The sequence below is a fragment of the Ambystoma mexicanum genome, chromosome 11 (assembly GCF_040938575.1).
Source record: "Ambystoma mexicanum isolate Mex_15411 chromosome 11, UKY_AmexF1_1, whole genome shotgun sequence".
NCBI lineage: Eukaryota > Metazoa > Chordata > Amphibia > Caudata > Ambystomatidae > Ambystoma > Ambystoma mexicanum.
In genome coordinates, this window is record NC_090934.1 from 135,504,435 (window position 1) to 135,523,733 (window position 19,299).

At 43.3% G+C, this 19,299-nt stretch overlaps 1 long non-coding RNA gene across 1 annotated transcript in view; it reads left to right on the forward strand.

The window, feature by feature from the left end:
• The window catches only part of LOC138504672 (uncharacterized), a 120,438-nt gene extending 106,900 nt beyond the window's left edge, over positions 1 to 13,538 (forward strand). The window contains exons 3-4 of the long non-coding RNA XR_011279891.1: positions 8,298 to 8,426; positions 13,257 to 13,538. This is a non-coding gene — a long non-coding RNA (uncharacterized lncRNA). The remainder of the gene's footprint in view (positions 1 to 8,297; positions 8,427 to 13,256) is intronic.
• Positions 13,539 to 19,299: the final 5,761 nt, after the last annotated feature.

Here is a 19,299-nt window from a genome sequence, read left to right on the forward strand (position 1 = left end):
CTTTTGGGCTTCAGTACTCCCCGTCCCTATGAGACTCCAAAATCTCTAAGATGCATTTTAGGGGGGCATCCCATGTATCCCTGTTGTATTAGCACAACGGTTGGGTCCCAGCCAATTTCTGTAGAGCTAAAACTTGGCAAGCATCACTGGATTTCCTTGCTCATGTGTAAAAGCAAAACCTCGCTGTGTGAGATCCAGGCAGGGATCCAGGAATGATAAGTGAGACAACGGCGATGAATGGGGCTGCCTTTGTCATGCATTACGAGTGCATATAAATGTGCCGATCAGCTATATTTGTACAGCATTCGTTTCACATTACACCTCGCATGCAAATAGTTGCTTTGTATAGGATGGATTCAACAAACCAACAAAGTCCTCAAGGCTGGGAGAGCTGATCATTCAACATCTATTGTATGCAGATTACATTATTTGTGATCTAACCGCTATTGGTCTGCAAAGAGCTTTGAGGGCAGTAGGGGATTTCCTATATAGGCTGGAATTGTCATTAAACACAGTGATACTAAAAGGAGGCAGACAAAAATGCAAACTGATACCTTGGAAACTAAAAGCTGGTAAACTTGTCTGGTACAACAACGTTCCGAGCAGCCGGGGTGTTGCTAGCTAACGCCCCATCCCTTACCCGCTCCTCATTCTCTTCCTCGCATCCGCCTCAATGCTTAGCACCCGCCTGCAAATGTATTTTTTTTAAATGAAAATCAAACTTGCATTGCTGCGCGGCCCGCCATCCGCACTGAAAATTAAGAAGGTATTGAATAGTAGATTTAAGTATTCAGCGGATTACCGAATAGTTGGGCAAGTATTTAGCTGGAGCCGAATAGTTGCCTTTTTAATCAGTTTTATAGACAATAACAAGTTTGTAAATCAAAAACCCTTTAAAATATGTATATTGCTTTTCTTTGTTGTCTACGAAAGATGTTTGTGTAAACCATGAAAGGAATATATAATCAGAAAATAAAAGGTTAAATAACAGCACAATTTGTATTTTGGTGCATTCATAGGTGGCACTTGTTGCGCAGGGCCCAAGTAACTAAGACTAGCCCAGCAGTATATTATGCATGTATGCAATCCTTGTGAGAGGAGTGACTGAGATGTGTCTACTCGTGCATTAAAATGTCCCTTTTGGGCCTGCCCATCTTTAGTCGACTGGCTCCAGCAAGTCACTGAAACACAAAAGGAGTGATTACATCAATAAGCACCCTGCTGATTGATGAAGTGCTACTGAATACAAACATTTGGGGTGCTAAAGTTGTGCTTTCTACCTGCGTTACTGAGTGGGAAGGAGGCATTTGAAAAATGTATTTTCATTAATAGATAGTATTTTTCTATCTTTTCGGGTGAGTATGTTTTTGGTGTTTTGCGGCATAGTGAAAGACACTAGACAAAAAATGCTGAGTCCTCCACAGTTGTTGGCTGACCCTATAAGGTGCTGATTTTCAGATCTTTAAGTGCATGCGTATTTTCCCTATTTGTTTCACTCGTATATCCGTTTAGTCCAATGTTTCTAAATTGTAAACTTGTACCTCCTTGTCTTTATTACACAAATATCCCTAGTTTTTAACTATTGTTGGGAGGAATATTTCTGCTGCCGCAGAAGGGGGGAATTTTGTTTAAAAAATTGTTCTTCAGTAATCTCTCACTTTTACTCAATTCAAAAGGACTCATTTTGGCAACACGAGAAAGTTGGAGGGCAGGAATTGTTTTGATATTTAAAAGCACATCTCTACCAAAGGCAGATTTCCCACTGAGTTATCTCCACTTGCTTCATAACTTGGCCTCAATGCAGTTCTCTGCTGCAGGCACACTACAGCCAGAGCTATTTTACTCAGGTGCTGTCACTTACCGGGATCTCTGCAATAGCATATTAATCCACTTGATTATATTATTGGGATTGGAACCTGTAACTTTCAGATTTCCGACACGTCATCAGCAAATCCATAAGCGCCTAACACAAATACCATTTTACAATAGGGACTTCATAAACTATTTTTCCAGCTCGTTGGTTTTCAACTGCAAAATACAGGGGAGACCAGAAATCCATTCAATATATTGAGTTTTGCTTCATCTCACCCCTCAAACCACCAGATCAAAGTCTGTCCAGCACATGAAGGGCAGGGTCTTTGCACTTTAAAACCTCTGCTCTGCAATCCTCTAAAGCAAGAAAGTGACAGCAGCATTCTTTTAGTGATCCATTTAAAGGATAAACATGACATGCCTGAATGTTTCCAGGCACACATTAAAAGCAGTACTTAATGTATTTTGTAGGGGTAACTATTCGTGTCTTCGAGTGATAATTTAGAAAGTATTTGGCCGAATATCATTTTTAGCCAGAATTTGGTTGAATACTTACTCCAAGCCGAATTTTGGGAACCATGGTGCAGCGCCGGACAGCGCAGAAGAGTATTTTGTTTTTTATTTTTTTAAATCCCCCACCATTCGAACCGTGTAGGGAACTACATGGGTGCTAATGCTGATATAACCCACAGTGGCGGGCGGACCCTGTCGGTAACGAACTGCCCGTGTTCAGGGACGCTTGCTTCGCTTGGGCCCTTAGCACACCTGTTACCGACGGGGCCGGCCCACTGCCTTGTGTCATATCAACCCTGGAGTGTCGTGGCACATAAGGGAACAATGGCATTTGGGCAGTGGGTGGGGACACATGATTCTAGAACGCAGTTATCACAGTGGACCTCCTGAGTTTGGTGGTGACATTAAAAACATGCGGTATGTCATACCACCCGTTTACTGACCGTGGGATTACAATATGGATATTGCATGCAATATTTACTAAATGCAGATTAGATAATCTTTTGCATAAAGTACTTCCAAGAGGCTGCATGGGGAAAATGGTTCAGGTCGTTCCCTGAAAACCGTATGCAGTATTTACCATAAGAGTTTGAAAATGGTCTGGATACTGTCAAAATACGTTACAATTATTATTTTTTTTTAAAGTATTCAGATTTATGAAATTTACAGAATAGCAGGCAAGAACCTGTACACCGTCCTACCCACCACCCCAGTCCCCTCCCACAGTATCACAGATGTTATGATACATTTTTCACTAGCCAAATTTTGGCGGTAAAGGCATCCAGGTGATACTGCCAACCAAACTGATTATCTAACTGATGCATGGAAAAAGAAGGCACCCATCACCACAACCTCTCGAATGGCCAATCGGCGAGGGGTTGAGAGAGCCCAGTGCCCACACCAGTTGTACAAAAAGATCGATGGCATTCATCTGAAAGTTAATGAAGACCTACACAAAATGCAACAAGCAACCACTGGAGCCAATTCCTGCTATGCAAGATCAATCGAGGGCGATCTAAGCAATCTCATGAAAAAGGGCAGAGACCAAGAAACACTGTAGAGAAACTGATATGGGGATGGACTCCTGCACAGGCATGTGCAGGAGCGATGATGCTCTTTGATGGATCCATGATGGACCGCATGGAGGATGAGCGGAAACGGCTGGCCCTGCGGAAGATGAGTGAAAGATGGGGCCCCTTTTCCAAGACAATCAGCATTGAGAAAATCCTGACATGATAGACTGCACAGGAAGGACATCCCAACCAACCTCTAGAGGTCATGGAAATCACCATTCACATACAGACTACCATATCCTCCCCAAAGTCTGCTGCCAGTCCTGAACCTGTGGCAGGGGCACAGTCCAACGTACCACCAGACTACTGCATGGAATCTGACTGCCTGCGTTCTCTGTAGCTCTCGGCCTGGTCTTCGATGCCCTCTTGCCACATGTACATCTCTCCTCCCTGTGGAAATTTTCCACTCCAAAATCCTTGGTCCACTAATCTGCTGGGGTCACTAGAGCGCTCCCACAAATCCTTAATCCTCCAGGCCGCCCTGGACATGGGAGCAAGCTATCCCAGAAATGAAAGCAACAGCATGGCCTCAGTGACAGATCCCCTGCAGTGCTGCCCCATGCGTCACTCACTGATGTGCCTAGTTCCTCGGATAAACCCATGACTCTGTAATCTTGTACAATAGCACCCGGTCCCGGTTCATTGGGTTACTCGGCAACAACCCAACCTGGCTTATTGACAGGTGAAAGGGGCAACTCCTTATGATGTACACTTCCACACACCATTCCTCTCCACACTTGCACCCGCATTCTATGGTGTGAAATCTATGAGCAGGGATGAGGGGGTCTATGGTAAAAGACAGCGCCCCTGATCGCAATCTCATGTTAATCTCCCATCCATGACCCCAGAACCCAACATGAGGAGAACTATACATTCAGACATAGTCTGACCCATGCCACTGACATTTTGGCTTCTGAAGGTTTTGTTCTGTTGTCTATGTTTTACAGAAGATGTCCTGCAGTAGAGTTCGACAGGTGGTAAAGCTGGTCCTCCTGTGCTGCATGCTGCACGATAGAGCAATCTGGCACTGTGTGCCCATGCTGGACCTGGAGCAGCAGGATCCAGAGAGTGACCAGGAGGAGGAGGAAGAGGAGATATGATAGGATAGGTTATTTATAACATGCTTAATACCCAGAGGTTTCTAAGCGCGGACCCGGGGATCGAACCTGTGTTGCTCCATGTCGTCTTGCTTCCAAGACGATCACGTTGCCCCTGAGCTATCCTCCCAAGCTAGGAGGGTCCACCTGGTGCGAGGAATGGGTGACTTGTGAACAAGGAATTGTATGTACTCATGGAGACCTCACAAAAAGCCAATATTTCCCCATAGTGCTGCCCCACCACCCTCCTTCACTTGAAATACCCCCAAGCACACCAACTTAAATATGATTTCATTTAAAACCCAATCCCCAAAACTTTTCCCTCATTCAAACCCCCCAACACCCATACCCATACCCATACCCATCTAGAACCCCAATAACAATCACCTTGACCCATAAAACACACACCACCCACCTCCTTGCAGGAGGACATGACCTTTCGCCATACATATCCACCTAACTTCCATGGGCATTCCTTGTTTAGCCAGGTAGAGTTTCAAGGGGGAGACTGGCGGTCATCAAGGACCACTGGCATGGATTGGTGGGGGGAGTACTCTGTTAGTGAGACTGAGGGGGGTGGCATGTATCTGGCTAGGCTAGCCCAGGTCTGTTCAATCCTCTCGGTGGCCAGAGGGCAGGATGAAAGCAGAGTTCATGTGATCTGTGGCCTCCCTCCTCCTCTGGTACCAGAGAACTGTAGCATCCTTTGCATTCTCCTGAACCTTGCACTGCCCGGAAAGTTAATAGCCTACCTTCTTCAGTCTCATCACTTGCCTTAAGATGCCCAGGATCACCTCCACTGTCTGGCATTCCATCTGTTCATGTGCAGCTTGCCTCTTCTCCATTGCCTAGAGCATGTCCAGAACTGCTTGGGGTGGATGGTAAGGGGTAGAACCCAAAGCAGCACTAGTACGGGAGCTGCTGTGGTATCTAGTGATATCGCCAACAAAGAGGAAAAAAAATAAAGTACAAAATATCAAAACTGGTTAATGAAGAGGACACAAACCATCTACTAGACGTAAAAAATGTCAAAATACAGACTGGAATGTACTATTAAAGGTGTAAGTGTAAGTGAGGGGAAAAGTCCAATTAGACTTCGGTAAAAAAAAAATACATAAAAGGGAGGACAAAAAAGAGGGTTCACAGGTATAAGTGGTCACAGAGGTTCCGGGGGTGTCCCTTTTAAAGGGTATTTGCAAGGCAAAAGTAGGTCAAAAGTAATATGGGTTAGTGAAAAGACATGTAAAACCACAAAACCAGCATTCGAATTATTAAAAGGTCCACTATATGGCGGTCACACAATAGAAGCAGACTGCATGTAGCTATTGGGCTTGATGTAGAAAATATGTGGTTATTTTTTTAAGTTATTTAGGTTTCGTTATATATGTATTTAGATGCAATGTCAGCATTAAAAATACATATAACCGTCCGCTGTCTGGCTGCTTAATCTAGTGGCGCTGTGAAACAAGGCACATGAAACTGCATTCTCCTCCTCTGTGGTATGCTAGCCCTCATGATGATGAGGGGAATGACCTTGGATTCTGGTTCCTCAATATTGGACTGGCCTGTTGAGTGCCATTCTCTTCGTGCACTGGCTATTTGAAGAATTGCATCATATTCTGTTAATGGCTGTTCGCTGACGGTGCCTCCCCATCGAACGGAGGCTCCGTTGGAGACTCTATTTGCCGGCGCGACAGTGGCTACAGGCTACATGATCTCATCCAGCAACCAATCACAGGACATGTAACCATCGACTGGCAGATGAAGGCTTTCTGAACTGCATCTCGGGGCTTCTCAGTCTGTCAAACTTTGCATCTGATGTAAACTTCAGTGGGGTGATCTTTCTTCCCACCTGCAACAAATAGTGAACAAACAATGCACACTTGAAGTGGGATTAGGTGGAAGGTATGAGCGGCATACTGCCTGGCTATCTTCTGGATGAAGTACCAGCGATACACGCCAGACCAAACACAAACATCCAGATTCCTGTCTCAATACCTGTAGCTTATGAACATACGATACCTGAAGCAGTTTAACCGCAGGTAGGAAACCTAGTAGATCAAGAAGAGACCAGGAATACAAAAGGTAGAACTTCAGGGAAGCTGAGTATGCCAACCAAGCGTCTAATCCATTCATCCAGTAAACCAAAAACAATCCTCAATCCAAATCTGGGTCGACCCCAAAGAATAACTGTTCCAGTTCAACACTTATTAGGACAATCCAAAAAGTCCAGCTACACAGTTACACAACTGCAGTACACGAAAAGCATCCAAGAGGAAGATCACTATTCAAACGAAAAAACAAATGAACCCAAGGTAAGCAATCCAAGTGCAAAGTCTAAACAGCCCCACACGCAAAAGCAGAGTATTCGAAGAGTTGAGCCAAGGGTTAGAAACGGGCAAAACACTAGCTGTGGTTGAAGAGCCGGGAAAACAAAACGTTTTCACTCAAGAGGGACCAGAGCGCGGCATACACAACAAAGCTATGGCCAGCTAACCAACCCAGAGCTGTGGTTCTGAAAGCCTTGTTGATGGTTGCACATCCTGTGGTTGGATGCTCGCTGCCGCAAGCTTGTGGCATTGTCTCATGGGATCATGGGGACCTGTTGCACTGGTGAGTACTGAGTCTCTAACGGAGCCTCCATTTGGGTGTGCAGCGTCGGGGGTGAACGGGCACTACAGCATGGAGGCGCTGGGTTGCTGGTGTTCTCTTCCGTCGGACTGGCCATGTGGAGACTGTCACACTGCTTCTGTGGATCCTGGCCTTATCGCGGTTTACTGATCATTTGAGTATTCTCTTTTGTTACTGGCCTTTGGAGACTGGCATTTCTCTTCAGCCACACCGACAATGTGGGGACTGGCATTAACTTGTAGGAAAAATAGATATCCATCTCAGAAGAAACCTAAATTAAAAATAAAATGTCATGAATAGTAAATACTTCTCATTCCATTGGGTTGGTTTTTGGAGCAGTGTGAGGCAGTTTGATGACTAGTGCACCGAACAGGTGGTACTTTTAAAAGTGCTACTAACTGACGTTCTTTAAAATACACCGTTTCCCACACATTTTCCATGAATGCACCTGTAAGTAGCACTAGTTTTGTTTTCTTTCCGAGTTCAATCTTGCCAAAGCCTGTTTAGACTCCTCCCGTCTCCCAATAATGTCCACCCTACTAAGTCCTGGAGTGCCTCTTGGTTCTGTACTGTACTAACATGGAGAGAAGTCTCTTTGACTGCAGTTTACTTATGGTTGGCCACTGCCGACATGTTGTGAGGCTCACAACCTTGGCTTGTTCGCACTATTTCGAACCACTGTGCCGCCAATGATATCCACAGTACGCTAGCTTCTGTATGTTGTCTATTCCTATAATGAATGGACAGAGGTTGTGCTTTCTCTTTACTGTTTTTACTCTCATTATGGACGCAGTCAATGCTGTTAATTATGGACGCAGTCAATGCTGTGTATCGGAATGCGGTCTAGTGGAATCCCAGTTAGATATGGCAATGCACAACCAAACACTGTCCATGCTAGAAGGCCGTAACCGTGGACGTTTGGAGCTTCACAAATAGTCAAATTACAAAACAACCCTTTACCTACTGGGACTTCTATGAAAACACTTTTATTGCTGAAATGCCAGCCTCCTCATGAAATGTGTTGTAGGCTCCAAAGTCTGGTCGGGAGATTATATCTCTAATGGCGTGGAACTATTTGGCAAATATGCAAACGTTTCCCATTAAATGCTTTCTTAGTAAATAGATTTGTACTTATTTCCTTGATGCCTGACCGAATACTTTTTCTTCTCAGCCAAAGGATGAATGTGACCTAAAAAGCTTGGTAAGGACCATCACTGCTCGTCAGCAAGTCTTGCTTGAAAATCTCGTCACCTGTGATGAAATGCTAGTCCAGTTGTCCCGACTCAGGCGTGCAGTAGCAGTTGAGTATTGCTCAATTACTCTTCCTAAGGGCTATTAGTGCTGGCCAACGCAGCAGAATGAGTATGGTCCACTACATTCTCATTCATCGACTGGTGTTCACTGTGACTTTCTATGATTCTCTCTCCTCAAATGCACTGGGAATTGGTGTCTGTGGGCGAAGGTTATGGCGATAGATTGTTGTCTATAGTGAATCCAGTTGTGAATTTAAAATTGATGAACGGAAATGCTTCAACCAGTATTTCATAGTGAGAGAGGCTTTCTTCAAGTAGGAGTCCATACGTTCTTAGCTTTGTTTTGCCATTTTAGAAGGAGGCCAACAGTACTCCTATTAGTCTTGCCTCTGGTTTAAGAGGGAACAGCCCAGCCAGTTGCACTAGGGCCCATCCGTTCTATGTAGGAACGCAGGTAACCAGAGACAGTGTCTTGTTCAGCCTCATAGTCCCTTGCTGGGACCAGAGACACAGCAAGTTAGGGATCCGTGTCTGAAACAAGATCAGAGTGGTTTGTTTCTCACTTCGTGTCTGACGGTAACCCACAGAATCGATTATTGATGTGGCATTAACTGGTTGGAAAAAGCACTGCTCCAGATTCCCACAGTTGCGAGGACAGCTCGGGGGCATCGTCCCTGTCTTGGATAGAGGCTGGAATCTGTCATGAAGCACGATCTAAAATCCCCTTTTTGTGGTCTGTGGCACTGTGACCATCTATGGGCATAGAAAATATGACCCTATTTCTATGGAGCACTGCTAGGGTATATAGTGTAATGACTGAGGAACGTATGATTGAAAACCATTTTGATAATTTCTGTTAAATGTATTCTTTATTACATGGCTCGGAAATGTAAAACAAACCATAGCAAAGTTAGTGCATATATAAGAGGACGAGTTTCCTATCCAATTCTCGACTCCCTTAGGACCATACTCCTTAGTCCTTCTTTCACTCCCTTAACTAGGGTCAGACGCATGTAAAACCTGTTGTGGTCCAGTTGGACTCGGCTACCAGGTGCCACCACCCCCAGCACCGTTAGGCTCTCCCTTTGTGGCCTGACTCTGCATAAACAATTGAAGCCCTGGGTATGTACACTTTCTTCCTCCTTTTGGATTTTGAAAAAAATCCAAATTCTTTTTTAAAAAATTCGACCATTTGGTTTTCGACCAAATTGTTTCGACCAAATGTCCTGTGACCATTTGTTTTCGACAAAATGTCGGGTAACCCTTAGAAACCTGTGGGTATTAAGCACGTTCTAAATATCATATCAAACCTCTTGCCTAGTTTAAAATGGCTTTTCACACTTTTACTTCCTAAGGGTATGGATCCTCTTCCCCCTGGAATTTGCCCCTTTTGCCTGACTTCATTTTTCTACTTCTAGGTATCTTGGTGCCCACTATTTTCCTTCTCCTTGCGTGGTGCTTTGCCCTGACTTCTTTTTCACACTTTACTGGAATCTCCCGTCCACCTGCTTTTCTATTTCTCTATCCCTCCTCAGCCACCCTCCGAAGATGTTCCACCTCCTGGTCTTTCCCTCTTCTCAATTGCTCCTCCCCTATTCCTGTTATTCCTCCTTAATTCAATGTTCCTTCTATGCTCCTCTCCTACCTCTTTCCTTTAAAATTCTCCTCCCTCTCTTTTCATGCTTCTGCATTACCTCCTCTCCACCTTCTCATCAATTCTTCTTCTTCACCTTCTCACCCACCCTCGTTCTCTGTAACCTTCACCGCCATTCTTTCTTGCCCTTGCTCTTACCTCTCTCCTCCCACAGCTTATTTTACTTTACTTAAATAATTAATTTTGGCAAGCAAGCCCTAAATTACACCTCTTTCCTAAAGCAGCACAAAATATAACTAAAACACAGATGGCAATCCACAGATCAAATTGTTAGCAATTTCCATACAGTAAATGTAATTAGGGAGGGTTAAACAATTACCCTAAAATTGGGAACTACTATGCAAACTGGATAAAAGTCTCAAAATAAAAATGTAATCTGAATATAGACTATACACATGCATACAAATCGGCAATCTGAGAATTGAATATCGTAAGTTAATTAATCACATACAAGCCAACTAAGAAGGGGCTTTAGTAAGAAACTGAATCGCAGATATTGGACCAGGAAAAATTTAATTTAAAAGGGGCTAGCAAAATACAAATTGTTTACCAAGCAGCACCTAGGTACTTTACTTCCTTAGCTAGGCCTTATAAATATATCTAGCTACTTTAAAAACAAGTCTGTCCTCTTTATTCCGGGAGAGAGTATTACTGACTGGTTCCACCATTTCTAAAACATGGTCTTAGCCAGCTGTGCCTACTACGTGTATGGAGGACTCAGAAGCAAACCTTGCATTTCAGAAGCCTCCAAAGTTATACAACCTTAACTACCATTTGACCAGCCAGCTATTTTGGTGAAGTAGCGGGAGTCAGCTGTGTATGAAGATAATTCCTAAAATAAATTTGAGATCAAGTGGTTTATTGCAGAAAGCCTCTATCCAATTGAAATAATTTACCTAGTGAAAAGATGATTTGGAAAGTAGGTAAAACCGGCTGAGTGAGTGACTCCTACCTTTTAGAGATCATGTCTTGGATGATTGCCTGACTTTGTATCAAATAATTCAACTTTTTCTGGTTCATGAATCAAGTCTCTTTACCAATATCATGTCAAAAAGACTTATCACGTCTAATCCGTTGCCAAGAAAGTCAATGCGAGTGTGTCGAATACATAACGTAGGATTTATGTTTGGTCTACTGAAAGTTCCTTGGATTTTCAGAACCTTATCCAGAGTAAAACCCAGTTACTAATGTTTGTTTGTTTATTCATAAAGTATTAATTGCCAATAAAACCACACTCAAATATTAAAGCATTCTTTGGGGCTCCCCTGTGGTAATTGATAAAGTTGTCGGGATATACACTTTTTGTGTGCTCCAAATTTCGACCCCATAAACCTACTGTAACTTGTTCTTGAGCATAATGGACTTATTATCACAGAGTTTACAAAAATGCACCAGATTTCCTTTGGCAACACGATGGTGACACTAGTTCTATTAAATATAAACTGACTTTTTAAAATTTGTACTTTGACCCTTGGATAATCTTAAACTGGTGTGGTTCGTTTTTGTCCCTCCGCCGATAAGTTGTCGGGCATTGAATTGTTATTTTTCGGATTGAGTGGTGGCAGGCACAGAGGGACTTTTAAGTTCCAAAATTGCTGTGGGGCCGGGGGGTACTCCTGGTTCAAAAGTAGTAATATATCGTAATCTAAATAAAACTACACGTTCTACATGTCTGCTTGTTTTGCGTGCCACCTTGTGGGTCTCTTTACTGAGGGGTCATAAACATAGTTCACATTCTAGGAGGCGGGGCAGCTGTTCCTCCATGGCAGCCTTATCACAATACACAGAAAAGAGGCACTCTGTCACACTAAGAACTAGAGCTTCCCCATTCATAGACCCAAGCCTTCAATTTCTTTATTTGTAAAGCTTCCTGTGCAGAGTTTGGAGGTTTGGGTAGAAGGATAATTATTTATTTTTTTATGAAGTTCCAGGTTTTTGATATAAATACTAAATTGGTAGTGGTTTAGAATGGTGGAGAAAGGTGTATGTATTTAATTATTTTTAGTTTTTATAAGGAGCTAAACAGGTTTGCATTGTGATTTCTCCAGAAACTTTTTATTTTTATTTTTAGAATTATTTTTTTTTTTAGCTCCATTATCTTTACAAGGAAACATTTGTCGTTTAGGTGGGAAGATTAGTTGGGGCACACATGTTGTGGGGAGTGATTGTCGCCAACTTGGCATCTGTTTTTCTGTGTAGTGTCTACCAGGACAGTCGCGCTAGTTCTGTTGTGCTATGTGTTTGGGTCAGCTGTCGGAGCTGAGAAATCCCTCTGTTCAAGAGGGCACAGATGATGAGCCTTGCGGTATGTGTAGACGGTAGGGTAAGACTTAAAGCAGATGGTGTAGCTTGGTTCCATATGGATTTGCTCATCTCTAGGAAATTGAGGAAGGGCATGCATAGATGGGGATGGACAACCCTTGCTGGCTCTGTGGCCCACCAAAGAAAAAGGGTTGCTGAGCAGATTTGACTGTAGCAGTGTAATTTGCTGCAGAACAATGAATGGCCCGGGACATGGTTGGAATAATGGATGATTGAAAGGATCTTAATTTGCTTTCCACTCATACAGTGGGGACCAAAGTAGGATTCTGAGAGCAGGCTTATACATAGTTGTACAGTTGGTACGGTGTGCAGGTGAATAATCACTCTGTACCCTTGTCTCTTCCTGTCAAGACACCAGGCACACATACTTACTATTTGTGCAGCAGCTACATAGGATGGTGTTGACTTCAGACCACTTGTTGAGAAGCAGCAATGCTGGATGTGTTCAGAATGTTCAACTGTTCAACAGCTGGGGTGATAAAAAATAAAAAAAGAAATAGTACCTTCCACCTGTTTGACATGCTATGCCAGGAAGAGGCTTGGGCCGGGATGTAGATCAAGTTCACGAACATAAGTAGATAGGGCATCGACCTAACAGTCGGAATGGGTGCGATCATTGAGGATGGCTGTTTTAGCCAATTCTTCTTCATATTGTCTATTTGTAGCCGGCAACGATTTAGGTTTCTGGATGAGGGGCAGGGAATGGCAGGAACGAATTGTGAATGCAGAGAATACCTGAGTTGATTGATATAGAAGGAGGATTACTGATGGAAGAAAGAGCCCAGAAATCCTGTCTTCGTCCATCGGGTTCTTGTTGATCAAAGCTGCTTGATGTCCTTGGCTAACTGCACCAATTAGACTAAAGAATATGCGCACCAAAACCTATTTTTGTTTGTTTTAGGAGAATGAGGGGCCGCAAGATGCATGCACGCCAGACCAGGAACGCGAGCCCCCTACGGTGGAAGAAAGCATGGAAGTAATTTCAACAAAACACCCCTGAGGTCTACCAATGCCATGAACTGTAATCCAATGCATCACACAGGACTAAGAAATGTTGTAATTTTCATATGGAACCTCAAACATTTCAACCCGATCTGTTTAGGAAATGCAATCATAATATTGTAATACCAAAGTTTATATATTTACATAAAATTCCAGCAAATCCACGCTGAGAAAATCTTTACTTTGTGTGAATACTTGATTTCAAATGCGCTTTAAAAAAAAAATTAAATGTTTGTACTGTCAGATTTTGCCATGCTTGTGTTCAAATGGACATCCGCAATGTTGATAGCAGACACTATCTCAGTATCTTTTTTTAATTGACTGAAACTGCCATCAGACTCACTCATTTTGCCAATTGATCTGACACATGCAAGACTCCTCCTTCTGAGAAGCTGTTTATCAATTAATCATAAGAGGGCTTCTTGTCATTCAACGGGTGGGTTAGGGCTGGAGACCGGGCATACCCTGGCCATAAGGTACACAGATGAGGAGAGTGGTGTTGGCCTGCTTGGTGTACCTGTAATGAATTGTAAAATAGTGTTAAATCCTGTTGAACCTCCCATCAACTGGGTGAACTCCCCTCCAATCTGTTAGGACCCAGGGTCGATCACTCTGTTATGACCTTAAGTAGGGTCAACAGGTTAAAAGGATACTATCGATGTCAGGTTGAAATCTTCAAGTAGTTCCTTTAATTAGTTGACATCAAGGAGATTAGGGGAATCGGTTACAGGGAAACGGGGGGGAAAGCCCACTGGCTCCCACCACCCAGGCTACATCATTCTCAACTACCCGGGCTGGAATCTCACCCCACAGCATGCTACACAGTCACACCTCAAACATTCCATCCAAGACCTCATACTTCCAAGCACTCAGCATACATACAGGTAAGGAGACAAAGCAGATAACTCGGCAGCTTGATAGAAAGGACGACACCAATCCTAAAATACTCCCTCATTCCCCCATGTTATTTTGTCACTGTGTACAGTAGTAGGCACTTGTGAATGTTCTGTGGTTTGTGATTATCTTTTGATATTTATTAATAATTTCATGTTTTTAAAAAGGTAGTGGCGGCTTGTTTATAAAGGACGAGGGGGCGTTTACGCCCCAGAACCCTTGTCCATTATGGAGGAGTCTATGAACCTAGACAGTGCAAACAGTGAGCACTCCCTCTGCTGCTTTTTGCAGCAGAGGGAGCGCTCCAGGGCTGAAAGGGAAATGGGGGTTCTCTGACAGTTTTTGTTCCCTAGAGGGCATGTCCAATGCACCATGAAAGTCCTCAAACCTAAGAATGGTTATTCCCCTAACTTCACAGGCACCTGGGGCTAAACTACATCAATCTCACAACATGGTGCCTCGCCAGTACCAATTAAAAACAATGTCACAATAATTTCTCAATCTGGGCTAGAAAAGTAAACGCTGATCTGAGCAGGAAAATGTATAAATATTATTCTTTTATATTCCAACAAATTGTATCATTTTAAAATTACAATATAGCACACCATAAATACAACATATTTCATCAAAGAATGTGCAATAGTCGCATAAATCTTTTTTGGTATGGGAGCAATCCTAGTCTATAAACATTAAGCAGCCAAAAACCCCTTGTTTTTGACTTAGTCTCGACTGCTCAGAGTGATTAATCTGTATCTTTATAAATGTGTTTGAATTTGGTTTATATGGTGATTGTTCGCCCTGATGCAGTTGCTTTGAAGACAGACTATGAGTTTGTATAAGCTTAATGTGGATGGACTAGAATTACTTCCATAGCAAAAATATTTCTTGTAATATTATGTTTATTTGCGCACTGTATGCTTGTCTTTTGCACATTTTCTGACTTATGCGACTATTGCACATTCTTTGAATTTTATGAAATATGTTGTACTAGCTGGAGTACCTAGCGTTCCACGTGTCCTAATCGAGTGGTGTCTCATGTGCCCTGGAGGATGTTGCTCTTGTCAGCAAGTCTTGCTTCAGTTTGCTCTGGTGTCTCATGTGCCCTGGAGGATGTTGCTCTTGTCAGCAAGTCTTGCTTCAGTTTGCTCTGGTGTCTCATGTGCCCTGGAGGATGTTGCTCTTGTCCTCTTGTCAGCAAGTCTTGCTTCAGTTTGCTCTGGCATCTCATGTGCCCTGGAGGATGTTGCTCTTGTCCTCTTGTCAGCAAGTCTTGCTTCAGTTTGCTCTGGCATCTCATTTGCCCTGGAGAAAGTTGCCCTTGTCCTCAGGTCGGGAAGGCGTGCTGCTGTTTGTTGTTGTGTTTCAGAAGCTCTTGATATTGATTTTCGCTTTGCATCAGAAGGAGCTTTTCCAAGTGGTGATAGTTTTTTGTGTGGCATGTTTCAGTCACTTATTCTCTTCATCAGATTTGAGAAAATGTCCAAGAAAGATTGATTGTGCTCTCATCTCGTGAATGACTTTAAGTAAACTGTAACCTTGACATTTCCCATAAAATGTTTTTTTTTAATTCCCTTTAAAAATGCTTTAATAAACACTTTCGAACTGTATACAGTAGTGATACATTTCAAAGGAATACCAAACGCATTGAACATTTTGCTTCAGACACTTTTCCAAATTTTGCCTCTTGCTAGTACCTACTGTAGTGAATCGGGTGAGCATCAGTAAATGAGGGTGTTTACACAGTGCATGTTTTGCATCCAAATATAGACTACAATCTTTCCCCAGACAAATGAGGAATCCATGCACAATCTGGTAGACATGGGTTTGTATAGCCGGACAAAACATACACACATTCAGCTTTATATATAAAGATTTATGGTGTTCTTTTGTAATTTTAGAATTATAAAGTTTGTTAGAATATGTTAATAAAGGAATACTATTTATACATTTACCTGCTCAGATCCATCCATGTTTACTTTTCTAGCCCCGATTGAGACATTAATGTGACATTGCTTTTGGTTACTCACAAGGCACCATGTTATTTAATCAATGGACTATGCAAAGCCATGGGTGCTTCCCCAGCCTTAAATTGTTCATTGGGAATGCAAGCTAGGGAATTACATGTTTGTATGTGCTAGGGGGTATTCCTGCACCTCACCACACGTAAGAACATATTAGGGCTATGGCTCCTGGGTGCATCCCTGACCTGTTGTGTCGTTGTTCACCTCTCTTGATCAATCCCTTTGTTTCCTTCTTGTCTTTTAGTTTTCCTCCTAGCCAGTCACTGAAGAGGTAAGGTCTATCCTGACCCATCGCCACCGTGTTGTCTGAAGGGACAGGAAATGGCAACTGAAATGAGTAGACGGGATGAACCACAAAGAGGAAAAAGCCACAAAAGCGGGAAAATAACCTTAATGGAACTTGACTGAAGGTGTTGGTAAATGAGGATCCAGAGGACCGCAGTCTAGAATGGTATGCCATGAATGAAGGACGTAGCAGGACAATAACAAGGCATGGGAGCATTGGGGGGAACACGAGAGAGGCAAAGGTAGCAGAGCAAAAGGCTAAAGGTCGGCAGACGGGAACCAGGAAGAAATGGAAAGCACAACCAGAAGGAATACATTGAAGATCGTGTCTTATCCAGGAGCTGAAAGGGTTGCAATGCGAGGTGACCGTGTACTCCACTGTCTAAATGCTAGACAGGAAGCGTGGGTGCCATTTTGAAAGACTAGACTGGAGAATGAGCTACCGGATCTAGCGTGCATGTACATCACTGTTGCAGACGTCGGTGCTTCCACAGCAACCATTGCGGCGACATGACAGCATGAGCAAGAATGTATCTTTGCTTCTTGGTAAATGGTCGTCCTGCACGGGAGCTGGAGCACTTTCAGGGAGGAGGCATGCAGTGAGGAGTATCTGGTATGAATGAATTTTTTGTGTGTGTGTGTGTGTGTGTGTGTGTGTGTGTTCGTGTGTTCGTGTGTTCGTGTGTTCGTGTGTTCGTGTGTTCGTGTGTTCGTGTGTTCGTGTGTTCATGCGGGTTCATGCGGAGAAGATTATTTGGATGGGTGAAAGAATCATATTTATACTGGGAATCTATGATAAAATGAGCATGATAGTGCTGATAGAGCATGATAGTGTTATTGTGTGTCTAGACAGGCATTTTGGTGAAGCCAGTTTGGACATGTTTTCATATTGTGACATGGCATTTTTAATGACGAGGCCAAATGGAGTATGTTCTTAAATGGGATACTGCCATATATTGGCAAAACCTGCGTGGACGGGTTTTCCTGTAGTATGATTACTGGCACTATGCACAAAGCAAACAGTGTCCTTATATGGGGAATACTTACATATATTGGTGCAGCAGGCTTGAAAAGGTTTTTATACTTGCATACATTGTGGGCAAAAGCATCAAGAACATTCATTGGGCAGTGACCCTGTGCACTGTTGGTGACTCGCATCTATTGGATTTATTGATTTTTTCCACGTTGTCATTTAGTGTGCTGTAGAATGACCCATTATAGCCCACCGTTAAAGACCATGTTCTGTTGCGGATGACCGCCCCACCCAAAAATCCCCTTGGTTGGTTTAGGCTCCCTTGATAGGTTCAGTGGCCTTGGCATATTTGGGTGAAATATTTACGCACCTCCAATTAAAACAATTCACACTGTGCCACTGTTAAAATGTATTTTATAGTACAAAGTCATATTATGTACAGAACTCAGTTATCCTTGTTGCTTCAAACTGCATCTCCTGTCCCAGAAAAGGTTGCATCATGTGTTTACAGATATTACAAATATTGACTATCTAAAATAGATACCATAAGAATTTTAAATTCGAAGGCAGGACGGAGGAAGTCACACTAAGATACAAAAGAGGTTGAATGCTTGTTTGAAACTCGTGCTGTTTTTGTGGGGAATAAAGTTAGAAGGTGGACACGCTAGACCACCAGGGTGTGAGGCAAATATGACTACCTGAAACATGAGCTGTGTCTACATCCTCATGAAATGAGCTTCCCTACACCCCATAACTGGTGTAGGTGGGGGATCAGTTCCATAGGGCTGTGTGGGGTCTGCAAACTGAAACAAATGGGCAAACCCGCTGACTGAGGTGTGCAGCCCTGATGTGATAGCCTGAGCAGATGAGATGCGTAATAGAAGATCCCGCTGGAAGTGGGTGTGTGATGCAGGAGTTCACATGAAGTACTTGCCAACCAGTGGAAGAATATAGGTTATGTTATGTTACAAAAATGTATAAAGCGCACAGTCACCCGGAGGCATTATGGCGCTAGAGAGGGAGGCAAACGGTTAACAGGCCAATATAACTAGTAAGACTTTCAAAAAAGATATGTCTTCAAGGCCTTTCTGAATGCCAAATTATTTGACAGGTTTTTCAATGCCAAATGGCAGTCATTCCATAATTGGGACTCAGCCACCGAAAAAGCCCAGCATCTAATACGAGAGCAGCAAAAGAATGGTACCGCAACAAACCACGAGAGGCTGAACGTAATGTCTGAGTAAGAAGATAGCGGGTAAATTTGGCCTGGACATATTCTGCCCCTAGGTTGTGCAGCGCATGGTGCACCAAACAGAGTGCCTTAAACTAATGCGTTGAGCCACAGACAACCAATGCAGAGAGCGCAAAATGGAGGTCATAGGAGCCCCATAAGGGGATTCCTTTGCCGCACATGCAGCCAAGCTTTGTAGGTGAGACTGCTCCCACCAAGTGAACACCTGCTGCATCGGTTGTCAGCCAAGACCATAGCCCAGTGATCCCCCAAAGTGTAGCTCAGGAGAAACATGTTGCTCATGGCCAGAGGCTTGCTAGGTCGTCTAAGGGGCCTATAGCCCTTGGTCTTTTGGTTGTAGCCCCGGCTAGAAGCTCAGGGGTTACAACCAAAAAGCCTGAGTACTGACAGTCTTGACATTAGTCTAGGCCTAGCAACACCCCTCCTCAATTGTTGCTTGCCAATTATTATTATGGTATTTATTGAGCATGGACCTAGCTTTGAGAAGCAATGGAGCATTTTACAGAGGTATACACCA